We start from the raw sequence: 15,817 nt of genomic DNA, 5'->3' as shown, positions 1-15,817 counted from the left end.
CGCGGTTCATGAGATCCATGAAAACCGCTGGTGCATTGGTCAATCCAAACGGCATGACCAAAAACTCATAGTGTTCGTAGCGCGTTCGAAAGGCTGTCTTGGGAACATCCTCTTCCCTAACCCTTACCTGGTGATAACCCGACCTTAAGTCGATCTTTGAATAGAAGCTTGACCCTTGCAACTGGTCGAACAAGTCGTCGATGCGTGGTAACGGATAGCGGTTCTTAATGGTCACCTTGTTGAGCTCTCGATAGTCGATACACATACGGAATGACCCGTCTTTCTTCTTTACGAACAGAACTGGGGCTCCCCAAGGCGACGAACTGGGTCGAATGAAACCCCTATCCAACAACTCCTGCAATTGATTGGACAGTTCCTGTAACTCTCCAGGTGCTAACCGGTAAGGAGCTCGAGCAATTGGAGCCGCTCCCGGTGCGAGATCAATCTGAAATTCTACTTGACGGTGAGGAGGTAACCCTGGTAGCTCCTCTGGGAACACATCAGCGAACTCTCGCACCACTAGTAGATCCTTGATCTTATTCTCTTCAGACTGAGCGTTGGTAACTAACGCTAACAATGCAGGATACCCCTTTTGTAGATACTGTTGTGCACGCATGGCCGTGATAATCCCAACCATCGTCCCACTACGATGTCCTTGAACTAACAGTGGCTCTCCATCAGGGAGAGGAATACGCACAATCTTCTCCTTACATAGAATTTCTGCTTGGTGCTTAGACAACCAATCCATGCCTACCACTATGTCAAAACTACCGAGCGTAACGGGAAGGAGGTCAATGTCAAACACCTGACCCACGAGATCTAGTTTGCATCCAAAAAGGACATTTGAGGCTTCTATCGTCTTACCATCTGCTAGTTCTACTACTTGTTTAACCTCTAAAGGTGTTGGGGTTATCCCTAATCGTTGACTAAACTTTAGGGACACGTAACTCCAATCGGCACCCGAATCAAATAATACAGAAGCAATACGATCATTAACAGGAAACGTACCAGTTACAACGTTGCCGTCATTCCTGGCATCCCCTGCTCCAAGCTGAAACACTCTGCCCCGAGCACCATTACCCCCGTTGTTGCCGTTGTTGTTGTTGTTTTCAGCGTTGTTATTATTCGGGCGGTTGTTGTCGTTAGCGTTCTGGTTTAACTGAGGGCAATCCCGCTTAAAGTGGCCCTCATCCCCACATTGATAGCACCCCCTCCTAAAACCCTGGTTCTGCTGGGGCGGTTGTCCCTGTTGTCTCTGATTGTGCTGGTTCTGTTGCTGCTGGTGTTTGGGCTGTGAAGCCCTACAATCCTTGGCCTCATGGCCCACTTTACCACACCTGCGACATGTGCGACTACACGGCCCGAAATGATGGTAGCCACACTTATTACACTGTGGTTTCTTCCCTGCATACGAGCCCTGACTTTGACCACTTCCCTGGCCTTGATTGACAGAAGACGACTGGCTGATGTTGCGGTTGCTGTTGTCTGGCCTTTTCTGAGTCTGGCCAGCACTGGATGCCTTGTCATAATCACTCCACTTCCGCTTGTTATCATTAGCGGACGCAGTGGCAGTGGGTGTAGCAGCTTTAGTGGCCGAAATACGTGGGGGTAGCGAATCGCTTTCCACCTCTTGATCCACAATCTTGTGAGTCAGACGAACGATCTGTGTCAAATCATTGAGATGGGCTGCAGTGACCAAGCTCTTCACACGCGGAGGCAACCCTTTGATGAATAACTCAATCCTCCGGGACATAGGCCGAGACAAGTTCGGGCACATGTCGGCCAGTTCATACGATCGCTTCACATACGCTTCGACTTCAGATCCAACCATCTTCAAGTCGTAGTATTCGTTTTCCAACTTCTGGACCTCGTCCCGAGGACAGTACTCCTCCCTAATCAGTTCTTTAAAGTCTTCCCAAGTTGTGGCATTCGCTGCCTCGATGCCCAACAACTGTACCTGGGCGTTCCACCACGTTAGGGCACCATCCGCCAAGGTACCCGCAACATATTTCACCCTGTCCCCAGCGGGACAGTTACAGATAGCAAACACAGACTCTGCTTTTTCGAACCATCTTAGGAGTCTCACAGCCCCTTCAGTCCCGGTGAAGGTCTGTGGCTTGCAGTCCATAAACATTTTGAATGTACACGCAGGCTGGTTAGGTTGAGGTTGCGCTTGCTGACCTAAATATCGGGAGGAAACACATTATGGGAATGAAAAGACGTGTACGTGGTATAAGAGTAAAGAGTACTTGGTACATTCCGTACCAGCTTGATAGGCTGCTAGAGCCTCAGCCACGCGGGTATTGATTAGGTCAGTCAACTCAGCCTGAGTCATGTTGATGTTGCCACGTCCGTGTCCTCGTCCACTCATGTTTCTATAGTGGGGAATAAACCGATTTAGAAATCGAAACGAGACAGGAGTCAAGTATCATACTGATATTCATGTACTACTAAGTTCACACATAATAAGGCAGAACCCTTCTCACGCTCGATAAGCCTCACTGGGACTTGCATGCACCCCGCGTTATTATTAAGTGTGCACCCATAATAATAAGGCAATTTGCATGCTTATCTCAGTGCCTCTTAGCTTGCGCTCGAAGTTTCCCCGTTCAAACAACACAACAGATAATATCACAGTTCTATGGTTTACATGAGTCGGAGAGTAGTGTCACACTATCAAGTCACTATGGTGTTAAACGTTTCAGTTCATATACGTTGTGGGTGTGTGACTGCTAAGAAAGTAATGTATAGAGTGAGAGAGAAACGAACCTTGCAATCTGGAGCTGAGTGTCATGATCGATTTTCGAAGTTGTTTGGTTATAGTCTGGTTTTACAAAACGTTTTAAAACCTAGTTCACTATAACCAGTGGCTCTGATACCAAACTGTAACACCCCCAAAATCCCACTTGCGGAAATCCCGCGAGGCGTGTTATGCATCAGAGTTCGAGCCACCAATCACATTGAACCAATAGTAAATACTTAAATAAAACATAATATCAAATCCCAAAATGTTGTGTAGCGGAAGCATTTAATAAATCGTTTAGCAATTGTTTCATAGTTATACTTAAAACCAATGTATCCAATGTAAATTAATCCAAGAGCCTCGATCCATGACCACTCCAGCACTCCCAGATAGCAAGTCCATGTTCCAAGTGTTAATGACCCACAAGCATGCAAACAAGTGTGTCAGACTACGCTGGTGAGTTCAAGGTGTTGCTTATGTGTAAAGTTACCAGATATTAGTTAAATCAACTCGTTGTTTGGTTCAGATGTCGTTGTTAACTTGATTATTGTACCGTATGCAGCGTCAATGATGGGAATGCCTAACTCCAATGCCCTACAGGCATTGGTCAAAGTCAAGGTATCAGACAACCTTGACAAGCTGTAGGAGGTCTTATATCCGCGTTACAAGTTGTCCCAGTAATTAGTTCACGCCCGTCCTTACGGCCCGGTGTGAGGGTGCCAATCCTAATAGCGCTATCAACTAATTACCCCATTGCCTTACAGTCAATCCGGTAGATGATTGTTTCTATGTTCCAGTTGTTTACCCCAAGTTTCCCTTCCAAATGTTTACCAGTTGTCCCAAACCACCGGGACGCATGCTTGAGAAAATGCAATGAACTCACCTGGGGTTGCTCGGTATGATTCACACAGTTTAATTAAGTTATAGAGCGATTAACCACGTCCTACCACAGTTATCATACCAATCAGATTCGTATTCAAGTATTGCACATAGGTTCTACACGTATTGCAACAGGTTGTACAAGTATTCATCATCGTATAGGTATCAGCGTAAACAGTTACATAACAAGCATAGTCCAAGTGTTCAGCCCAATCAGTTGGGCTCGTAATAGTGTGCAGGCCCAATATCGGAGTGTACGGTTATATGGTCTCGAGTCGAGATCTCGAGTCGCAACGGAGGAAGGTCTCGAGTCGCAACAAGGGTCGTTTCGGTTTGTCATGGTCCGGTTACGAGTCGCAACTGGACTCGCAACCACGGTTTCGAGTTGTGCTGCTGTGTGTCGGTGTGAGGTCTCGAGTTGAGACTAGGTGTTCCCGACTCGCAACCTCTTGTCGCAACCCGGTGTAACTGACTTCCTGATTTGTAGCTTCTAAATTCCGTAACAGATTATGCACAAATTTGGCAGTTCAATCAGGATCAATTAACAGTTTTGCAATGGCATTCATACGGATCAAACAACAGTTTTTAACCAAGATTCATGCATGTTCATACCATTATCATCAAGAACAGTGGATCAGATCATGTGACAATCGATTTCATAGACTATCAAGCAACCTAAATCATATTCCCAAATCATAACATCACAGCCGGTTACACTTATCCATTCAGTTCTACATCATGCAACCTTATATACTCATAGTTAACCCTATCATGAACCGAATAACATGAACACAACAATCATACTAACAAGAACCCTAGATTAACATGTATGATTATTATAACACACACTTCACAACATTATTCAACAGGTAATCGGTAAACATGAACACTAACCGAGATGCTAAAGATGATTAATCCGAACTACAAGCTTCGCGAAAGGGGGTATCGGCTGCCTTTGTTCCGAGTCGAGAGGGAATGCAAGAGTTCCAGGGTTTGTGTAACTTGTGTGAGTTTGTGAGAATGAGGGAACACCCCCAAGGGTGTCGTGTTTTGTGTGTTGGGAATGGGCCGAACCCATTATCGAGTCATCCTTGTCTCGAGTCCAAGTGAGTGTAAACCGAGTGGGCCGAGTTAAATTGTGTAATCGAGTGGGTCATGTACGGTCTAATCATGCAACATATAAACATATCACAATTTCACATATATTACGTTATTACTAGTGTTCACATAATCACGTTACGTTACACAAAAGTGGGTTCGAAATACGAGTTGTCACACCTAATGCCTACAATCACGCCTTATTGGAATTTTCGCAACATTAGCATGTCTGCGGCTGGATGGGAGACCATGTATAGGTGGCTTCTAGAATTATATACCCAACTTTATCATCGTGAAACTGGTTTTGTCAATCTAGGTGATTAATTATTTTAATGTTTGCACGTTCACTATTTTATTAGAGACTCGTTATTTATTTATTTATGATGAACTTTTTCACTTTCGTGTTTATAATAAAGTGCCTTGATTATTTATTTATTAATATTGATATTAATACTAATAATAGTATAACAAAATATAAAAAAGGAACAAAAGTATTATAAAATAAAGAGTTAATTACTATTTTCGTCCCTGTGGTTTGTCAAAAATCACTATTTCAGTCCATTAGTTTAAAAATTGCGATTTCAGTCCCTGTGGTTTCACTTTCGTAACCATTTCAGTCCACCTCCGTTAACCCCATCCATTTATTCTGTTAAGTACATGTGAATTGACCATAATGCCCTTATTAATAAAAAACAAAAACATATCTAAATGAGTTAATTACTGTTTTCGTCCATGTGGTTTGTCAAAAATCACTATTTCAGACCATTAGTTTAAAAATTGTGATTTCAGTCCCGTGGTTTCACTTTCGTAACGACTTCAGTCTAGTCTCCGGCATCACAACCCACCCTCTTAATGTCAGGCGACCCTTTACCCCACCCCAATTAATATAGCAGCATCAATTAACATAATAACTTTGAAAAATAATGCTTACATGGACATTTTCTCATTCTAAAATCCAAAATTAAAATTTTGGAACCACATATGTAAAAATAGTGCCAGAATTCTACTTCTACTAAAGCCATGGTGGGTCGAACCGTACAATCCAATTTAAGTCCATATGTCATACAACAATAAAATCATATAGGTCCATATTTAATTAACACAAGGGTAATTTAGGTATTTCATTAAAAACTTAACAGTAAAATAGACGGTGTTAAGAGACTGGACTGAAATGGTTACGAAAGTGAAACCACATGGACTGAAATAGTGATTTTTGACAAACCACAGGGACGAAAACAGTAATTAACTCATTTAGATATCTTTTTTGTTTTTTATTAATAAGGGCATTATGGTCAATTCACGTGTACTTAATAGAATAAATGGATGGGGTAAACGGAGGTGGACTGAAATGGTTACAAAAGTGAAACCACAGGAACTGAAATCGCAATTTTTAAACTAATGGACTGAAATAGTGATTTTTGACAAACTATAGGGACGAAAATAGTAACTAACTCTAAAATAAAATAACATAAAAAACATAATTATTACTTTGACTTTATAATAAAACATAATTATTACTTTTGACTTTGTACTAAAATAATGTAATAAAGTACTTAATCATTACTAAATTTGACTAATTGGTATATTAATCCTATGTCTTGGGTGTATTCACACCCCTTTCAAACAAGCAAATGCAGACTCTTAAAGAGATTGACGGCAGAGTAATGCAGACTTTTAAAGAGATTGGCGGCAGAGTAGTAGAGCAGACCTATAACTTTCTTGAGAGAATCAAACATAACATTAAAAAATTAGGTTTACAATTTGGCACTCCTTTATTTTATATAAAAAGCCCTCATTCCCTAAAGTCCATTTAAGAGATTAAATATCACGTGCTCTCTCTTTTAATACCATGTTTCTCTATTTTCTACAATCAACTTATATAATACAGTTGGGATCTTAAACAACGTGCTCGTCTGAAATGGGCTGTAGATGGAGATGAGAACTCTAAATTTTTCCATGCTATGATTAATAGCAGGAAAGCCGCTAACTCGATTCACGGTCTTTCGATAGGTGGAGAATGGTGCTCGAAACCCTCTGTCATTAAAAAACAAGTTCTGTCATTTTTCCGGGATAGATTTAAAGAGCCGTTCCCGTATAGACCTGAGTTGTCCTGCAATAACATCAATAAGATATCCGAAAACGAAGCCGCTATGCTGGAGGAGAGTTTCAGTGAACAAGAAATCAAGGAAGCGGTGTTCGAATGTGGGGATGACAGAGCTCCGGGCCCCGACGGTATGAACTTAAAGTTTATCAAATTCTTTTGGGATCTTTTTAAAGAGGACTTTATTCGGATATTCGAGTGGTTTCATGAACATGGAGAGATCAATTTGGGTACTGCGGCTTCCTTCATTACTCTTGTCCCTAAAGTAAATGACCCGGTGTCTCTTAACAATTTCAGGCCTATTAATTTAGTGGGAGTAATAAGTAAGGTTATTTCTAAAGTGGTAGCGAATAGAATGAGGAGAGTCTTGGATGGTGTTATTTCGGACTCCCAATCGGCATTTTTAAAAGGTAGATATATTTTGGATGGCCCCCTTATTGTTAACGAACTCATCTCTTGGATAAAAAAAAGGAAAAACAAGGCCTTTATTCTTAAAATTGATTTTGAAAAGGCCTATGATAATGTGAATTGGAATTTTGTGATCAATATTTTGCGTCAAATGGGATTTTCGAATAGGTGGTGTAATTGGATTTTGGGTATTCTTAAATCGGCTAATTCTTCTGTCTTGGTGAATGGGGCTCCTACTTTCACCTTCAAATGTGAGAAAGGCATGAGACAAGGGGATCCGCTATCCCCGTTCTTATTTTTGGTGGTTATGGAAGCTTTATCGTGTATGGTGAATAGTGCTAAGGAGGCGGGGATTATTAAAGGTGTTGTCACGCCAAATAACGGGCCTATTATCTCGCATCTTTTTTATGCGGATGATGCCATTGTTATGGGGGATTGGTCCAAAAATGAAGTTGTGAATATTGTCAGAATTCTTCGTTGTTTCCACTTATGCTCGGGCCTTAAAATTAATCTTGACAAATCGAATCTGTTCGGAATTGGGGTGAGTCCGGTTGATATTGAGGAGGTTGCCAATGAGGTGGGATGCAAACCGGACACCCCCCCTTTTAAGTACCTTGGGTTAACAGTTGGTGCCAATATGAATCGGATCTCTAACTGGGAACCTGTGATTGATATTTTTCGTGCTCGGCTCGCAAATTGGAAGTCTCATCTTCTATCTATCGGGGGAAGAGTTGTGTTAATAAAATCAGTTTTGGAGAGTCTTCCCACATATTATTTTTCCCTATATAAAGCTCCTAAAAAAGTTATCTCGGATTTGGAAGTAATGATTAAAAAGTTTCTATGGGGAGGATCTACGGAAGAAAGAAAAATGCATTGGGTGGCATGGGAGAAGGTTACTTGTTCTAAGAAAAAAGGAGGTCTCGGTTTAAACAAACTTAATGATGTTAATATCTCGCTTTTATCTAAGTGGGGATGGCGTTTCAAGACGGAACAAGGGAATCTATGGAAGAAGGTAATAGAAGCTTTACATTCTAGTAGAATAGGATGGGAGTGTATTCCTCTCAAAAAATCCCTTAGCGGAGTTTGGAGCAATATTGCCAAGAATTTTTTGTTTTCCAAAGCCGGCGGTATTCCAATAAAAAATTACTTAAAAGGCGTTGTCGGGAACGGAGAGGAGATCGCTTTTTGGTTGGACATATGGATTGACAACACTCCTTTAAATCAGCGATTCCCAGCATTGTATGGATTGGAAGAAGAAAAAAGATGTTCGGTCGCGGACAGAGTGGCTATTATCGATTCTGTGGCAAATTTGGTGTGGAATTGGAGTTATGATCCTTCTGCTGCAGGTATACACTCTGAATTCATTCAGCTTTGCTCTGTTTTGAATGGAATCCAGGTCTCGGAATCTGCGGACTGCTGGAAATGGTCATCATCTTCTGATGGTCTATTTTCGGTTAAAGAAGTAAAGAGGCTGCTGAGTTCGGAGGTCGAAGGCAGTGCAGCCGAGGGTCACGAAGATGCTGTCTTTAGCTGGTGTAAATGGGTTCCGGCTAAGGTTAATATACACGCTTGGAGGATGGATTTATATAGACTCCCTACGGCTGAAGCTCTCGTCAGAAGGAATGTGCATATCGACAACACTTTGTGTCCTCTATGCTCGAATGAGGAAGAGTCTACGGACCACGTCTTCACAGCGTGCAGAGTGGCAGCCATTGTGTGGAATGGAATTAGTTCTTGGTGCAAGATACCGGATATTTTTGCTTTCTCGCCTAAAGATCTCCTTGGTATTCATAGAGACATTCGGGGTTCGGAGAGAAAAATGGAGGCGGTAAAGGGTATTATTTTGATCGGGTGTTGGAGCTTGTGGAGAGCTAGAAACAACGTTAAGTTTTCCAACGCGGCGGTCAAGATAGAGAACATTATTAGTGAAGTAAAATCGTTGGGCTTTCTTTGGTTTGTAAATAGATCTAAACATAAAGGGTTAGATTGGAGGGAGTGGTGCTCTTTTGTAAATATGTAATGTGGTTTCGTTCTGGGTCGGCCCGTTTTGGGTTGGCTTTGTTGGTTTAATGAAAGTTACTATTCAAAAAAAAAAACTTATATAATACAGTATGCCGGATCACCGCTCGCCACCGTCGGACAACCACTCGCCGCCATAGGATCGTCGTTTGCCACCGGAAAATGTTCGAAGATTTTTATTTTTTTTTTCTAATTTTAGCGTTTTACGAGATAATCAAGAAGGTCAACTATACAAAAACAAATTCGCTAAGTACTCCGATAAACCGATAATTTTGCTCGCCGAAGGGTCAGCTAACCCCCGACCCTCCTGTAGTTCCGCCCCTGGACCCAAGCCCATGCAGGATGGCATGCAACATATTTATTTGAAGTTTATTTGTTGCTTTTATTTTTAAATAGAGTGTGTTAGTTTTTCTAAAATAAAGGGGATCATGGGAATGCCTCTGACTCTCACGCAACTCATTTTCCATCTTTCTAGGAAGTAGTTTGAAGTATTTGTTTTTGTTTTCTTTAAATATGGAACTTCTTTAGCAATGAAAATATACCGAAAGTTATGATCTAGTTTTCCTTTTATAATTCTACTCTGGCTTCTCTCTAATTTTCTTAACCTATTGATTAAGTGAGATACTTAACATAGTTAAGATGCATGATCGAGTGCATCATCTTCTTCTTTATTTTGACTCCACCACAATCTAATGAAATTTCAGCAAATCCGAGATAGAGAAAGCAAACACATTTGGAGTCGAGCACCAAACTGATACTCGCTGCCACAAAATAGTGGCAACGAAACAAGATATAAAGAGGTGCTCTGTTGTCTCTTCAACCTCACCATAAAGAGGACATAAGAAAGAGTTAACAACAATACCTCTACTAATAAGCGCCGTACGTGTCGGAAGACGATCAAGATTAAGCCTTCACCAAAAAATATTTACCTTTTTTCGGGAGCCAATTGTTCCACATAAATAACTCTTCTTCGTTTTGCATTCCCTGACCCGCTAGTATAGTCCTCAGAGAACGAACAGAAAACAACCCATCAGTGCTTTCAGTCCAGTTCCACCCATCCTTGACATTCTGCAGTTGCGCATCATTTAGTAGCGATAACATGCCTGAAGTTCATCACGTTCCTGATCCGTTGATGGTACCGTAGACCAGTCCCACGAGAACGAACACCATCCCCATCCCTGCCCAGTCTTTCATTTACTACGCAGAGTTTTGCTTTTTCAAGTCGGAATAATGCTGGAAACCGACTCTTGAGATTGACATCACCCACCCAAGTATCTAACCAAAAACTAATTACCGATCCAGACCTGATGTTTCCCTTTATTAGATTACTAATATGAATATTTTGAGACTAAAGGCTACCCAAAGCCCATATGTTCAAATGTTATAAAATAATTTTTTTTATTAAGTGATTTAGATATGGTGGTCTAGTCAAAAGTAGGGTTAAGTTCACGTAAAAATAAAATAAACGTACGAAACGTATGAATTGGGGGAAAAAGCAAAAAGTGGTGGTAGCAATTTGGTAATTATCAGCAACTTCAAAATTACTCTAGTAGAGTAATTTTGAGCTTCTGTAGAGTAATTTTGTAAATGTTCATGTAGAGTAATTTTGGTCGTGTAAGGTAATTATCAAAATTGTAGGGTAATTATCAAAATTACACTAACCCCCCCCCCCACCCCACAAAAACCTAAAAAAACCTAAACCACCCCCCCACCCACTAAAAACCTAAACCCCCCCCCCCCTCCCTCCCCAACTAAAAGCTAAAAACTAAACCATAAAATTAAACCTCATAACTAAATGCTAACAAAATTACTCTACAAGACATTTTCCAAAATTACTCTACAGAAGTCAAAATTACTCTACTAGAGTAATTTGATAATTACCCTACATTTCCCAAAATTACTCTACAGATGCTCAAAATTACTCTACTAGAGTAATTTTGAAGTTGCTGATAATTACCAGATTGTCACCGCCACTTTTTGCTTTTTCCCCAGTAATTTTGAAGTTGCTTATAATTACCATATTGCCACCGCCACTTTTTGCTTTTTTCCCTCATTTCGTACGTTTCGTACGTTTATTTTATTTTTATTTGATCTTTATCCGTCAAAAGTAAGTTACTTATGATGTCTTAACTATCTATACAAGTATGGGTAAGTAATGTTATTTTTACGGTGAATTCGTGGAAATGTTCATCCTGTCAACTAATTTGACTAAGTACGAAAGCAAATCTTTGTTTCTAGTTGGTTTTTAGAAAACGTTTATAAGGCAAAGAACTTAGTTGTGATCTGTTATCAGTTTTAGGTAGGGCTGCAAACGAACCATATGTTCGGCGAACAATTTGTGAACCGTTCGGCAGGAAGTTCGTTTGTGTTCGTTCGTTTGTTAAACAAACGAACACGAACAAGAAATTTCGTTAGCTTAGTTAAATGAGAAAACATGAACAGAGGTCGTGTTTGTTCGTTTATGTTCCTGAACGTTCGGTAATGTGTCCGTTTGTGTTCGATAGTTCATTAGTGTTTTTAGTTTTTATATTTATTTAAATACTTCAAAATTCCGACAAATTAAATATCTAATAAGTGTCAGTATATTATATATTCTGTTCATGAACAATTGTTTGTGTTCGTTTGTTTCCATTTGTGTTCGTCAATGTTCGTTTTTGTTCGTTGCCTAAAATTAACAAACAAACACAAACAAACAAACACAGACATAAAATCTCGTTCGATAAGTGTTTGTGAATGGTTCGCAAACACATATATTTCTTAACAAACGAACACGAACCAGGTCTTGTTTGTGTTCGTTCGGTTCATTTGCAGCCGTAGTTTTAGGAAAAACAACCCCCTCTGGATTTCATGTTCAAGGTTTCACTCAAAACTTATTTAATTAGTTGGATAATACATGAACGTTGTCTTGCAAATAGTTTAATTGAAGTGATAATCAAAGACAAGTTTTTAATATTAACTTGTACGTCAATTTCCTAATTAAACATGTCAAACACCCCTAGTTACCACTCACAATAGAAGAAAACTGAATACGAATGATAAAAGACAAATCTTCAAAGCATAAACAATTCGTTTAATTCAACCAACACAAGTCGTTTCACAATATCAAATAAGAAACAATCAAAAAGCTAAATCAAACAAGGTTTAATGTTTATACTAAATGAACCGTTTATTCAGAAAATATCACAAAAAAATATATAGCCAATTATTATATTATAAGGGGGTAGGGGCGCTCCACTAGTGATGGAATTTCATTACTCACAACATCTAATCAAGTTCTGCCATGTCATCAAGCTTTGTTCCATCACTAGTGATAAATTTTAGTGGAAATACTCATCACTAGTGATTGGTTTTTTATTTTTAAAATATAAATTAACAATAAAACAATAAAATTATAAACAATTCTAGACTAGATTGAAATGGATGGATAGGAAAGCCCAATCCCTTTTTTTAGAAAAACAATTCTAGACTAGATTGAAATGGATGGATCAAAAAGCCCAAGCCCATTAAACGAAGCCCAAAAGTTCACTCCCCAAATTGTGCATATACCCAAATTCCGTCAGTCATCTCTTTGAACCCTCGTCTCCTCTGCTAGGTTATCACTTTTCTATTTATGCTTTTGCTCGATACTTTATCAAATCTCAGGTTGACGACGGGCCTATGGGTTGCCCCATTTACCCGTCTTAGGCTACTATCGCGTGGGCCCAACAGGATATAAGCCCAACAACGACTTACCTTGCCCATTAAGGTTCTCCTTTCATAAAATGGGCGGGAAACTAGAATCAGAGGACACAGGTAACATTTAATGCCTGATTAGAAAAGGATCTTTGGCTGGAAATTGTACTTCCTAGCCGGAAGCATTAAATGAGGCTGCCATCTTACCGTTGGGGGTCAGACACGTGTCTGAGTCCCCCGAAGACTCTCAAAACCCGTTGGATCATCTCGTTGAAATATCTCACATGAGAGATAAGGTCTCGAGGTTATATAAGGAAGGAAAGAAGTGATCAGCAGATGGATTCAAGGTATCACATTTAAAGCTCTCTCATTTACTCATCTCTCATTTATTCCGACCAATATTCTCATACATTAAACACATACACATTTATTGGATTCACACCTTAGAGGAAACATTCCGGTGATCACACTCATCGGAATAAGCTCCTCCAACTCTCCGACAAGTTTACTTATTCTCACGCCGGAGCTTGGTCACGGATCCCCCTCCCGGGGCTCTCCGTGACGAGGCTAACAGTTTACTTTTTTGTAGCAACGAAGGCCGGGATATCTTGACGTCAGCGAAGACCCCTTTGAAAGTCACCAGGGATTTGGGTATTCGACATTGGCGCCATCCATGGGACAATAGTCTAACTAGTGTTCCCACACTGAAACTCTGACGTCGAGATAATCCGTTTTACAAGAAGCAACATGACTACTCCACCCAGTTCACGTACCATCCAGACGGTACAGAACGACCATGATAAGGTCACAGTGGAAGATATAACTCATGAAGTAGAAAATGAAAACCAAGTGGAAATTCTGGAAAGGGAGGAGGCCATCACTCCGGATTTCGTTGCCATGCACAAGGAGAAGCTAAAAAAAGTGTCTCGAGGATTTAGAAAGACAAGAAAAGCTTGACAGCCTCAGGGCTAGACTCTCCTTCGACACACCTTCCAACCAGGAAGGGGTGGATCCACAAAATAAGAGCAGTGGAAATGACCCACTTGAGACTTTCATGACGGCCCTTAGACAGATGTCCTCAGAAGAGAGGGAAGACCTCATTACAGGGAAGAGACAAAAAGGAAAATAAAAAGAAAAGGAAAACCAAGGCGATGATGGTCTGGATCAGCCCTACCTCCCAAGGGACTTAGCCGAAATCTCAAAGTTCACCAGGAGGATTGCGGAGGCACCCATGCCCCCTAAGACGAAGCTACCTCCAAACTTCGACCAGTATGACAGGACAAGAGACCCTGAGGACCATCTCCATGCCTTCAGGGGTGCAGGACAGTTGGGACGGTGGCCCATGCCGGTTTGGTGCCACATGTTTATGCAGAACCTGACGGAGGGAGCCAGGCTTTGGTTTGACAGCCTCCCCCCGGAGGGATTGATAGCTATGAAGAGCTAAGTGAAAAGTTTCTGAGGAACTTTGGTCAACAGAGAAAAGTGGTCAAGAAACCAAACGAAATCTTGCACATAAGGCAGAGGGACAATGAGCGAATAGATCAATACATGGAGAGGTTTGTCAAGGAAAACATGAACATCAAGGACATCCCGGAGGTCATGAAGATCAGCAGTTTCATCAATGGGTTAAAGCATGCACAACTATGCGAGAAGCTGGGGGAGGAGTTCCCACACTCATTTGACAATCTCATGGACAGAGTCAGAGCCTTTATCAGGGGCAAAGACACAGTTAGCAAGGCTAAGGAGATGGACACCCCACCCCGAAGAGTCAACCCAGCTGCAAAACCTCCTGAAAAAGGTACACCTTACTCAAGAAAACCAGCTTTTGATAGAATGTTGCATGATAGAACGAGGCCCTCATATTCCCCATACAGACCCCGGGGAAGAGGCCCATCCCCCTACTCTGATAGCTTCACCCCTCTCACCAAAACCTCAAGTGAAATACTGGCTACTGAGAGGGTGAAGAGCTCCTTCCCAAGACCGCCACCCATAACACCCGGGCCAAAGGCACAGCCAAACGAGTATTGTGACTTCCACAAAGGATTCGGCCGTAAAACTAATGATTGCATGTATCTAAAGAGGGAAATAGAGGCCGCGGTGAAAACGGGTAAACTGGCCCATCTGGTCAAAGAAATTAAGGAAGGGATAGGGGAACGCAAAGGGAAAGATATGAGGGAGCCTGGAAGGGCAGATGTAGACATGATTTGAAGGAGGGATGAATTTGATACCACCCGAAGTGTAAAGGCCAGAATTCTGGGCTCCCCAGACCGCATGAAAGCTCCCATCTTGATGCTACACCTGGAGGAAAATGAGGTGCAGCGACTCCCTCTCAACATCTCAGCCATAATAGCTGGCCACAAGGTGGCCAGAATACATGTGGACGGGGGATCTGGGGTAGAAGTAATATATGAGCACTGTTTCCTCAGATTTGACAGGGATGTAAGAGACAGGCTCGAGGAGGACTCTATCCCCCTAGTGGGTTTCAACAAAAGTGTGTCACACCCCTTGGGAAAAATCAGACTTCCATTTACAGACGGGGTAGGGGATCATGTTCGAACCATAAACCTAACTTTCACAGTAGTCCGGGCACCCTCAAAATACAATGCAATCCTAGGAAGACCTGGGATTGGAGATCTGCAAGCAAAGGCATCAACCCCACACGGAGCTCTAGTGTTCCAAACGCCAAAAGGCTTGGCTTGGGTGAAATCTGCATACGAGGTAATTTCCTCCGTATCTGAGGGGGAAGCATCTGAGAAACCCCAAAAAGATGGGATCGAGGAATGGGTCCTTTGTGACAGATTCCTGGTGCAGACGGTTAAAGTAGGAAGTCACCTAAGTGACAAGTGCAAAAGTGCTCTCAAAGAGCTGCTCCTTCTCAACATAGATGTATTTGCATT

The sequence above is a fragment of the Helianthus annuus genome, chromosome 16 (genome assembly GCF_002127325.2).
Source record: "Helianthus annuus cultivar XRQ/B chromosome 16, HanXRQr2.0-SUNRISE, whole genome shotgun sequence".
Classification (NCBI taxonomy): domain Eukaryota; kingdom Viridiplantae; phylum Streptophyta; class Magnoliopsida; order Asterales; family Asteraceae; genus Helianthus; species Helianthus annuus.
The sequence above is the reverse complement of the archived record's forward strand: the minus strand, read 5'-3'. Positions refer to the sequence as shown.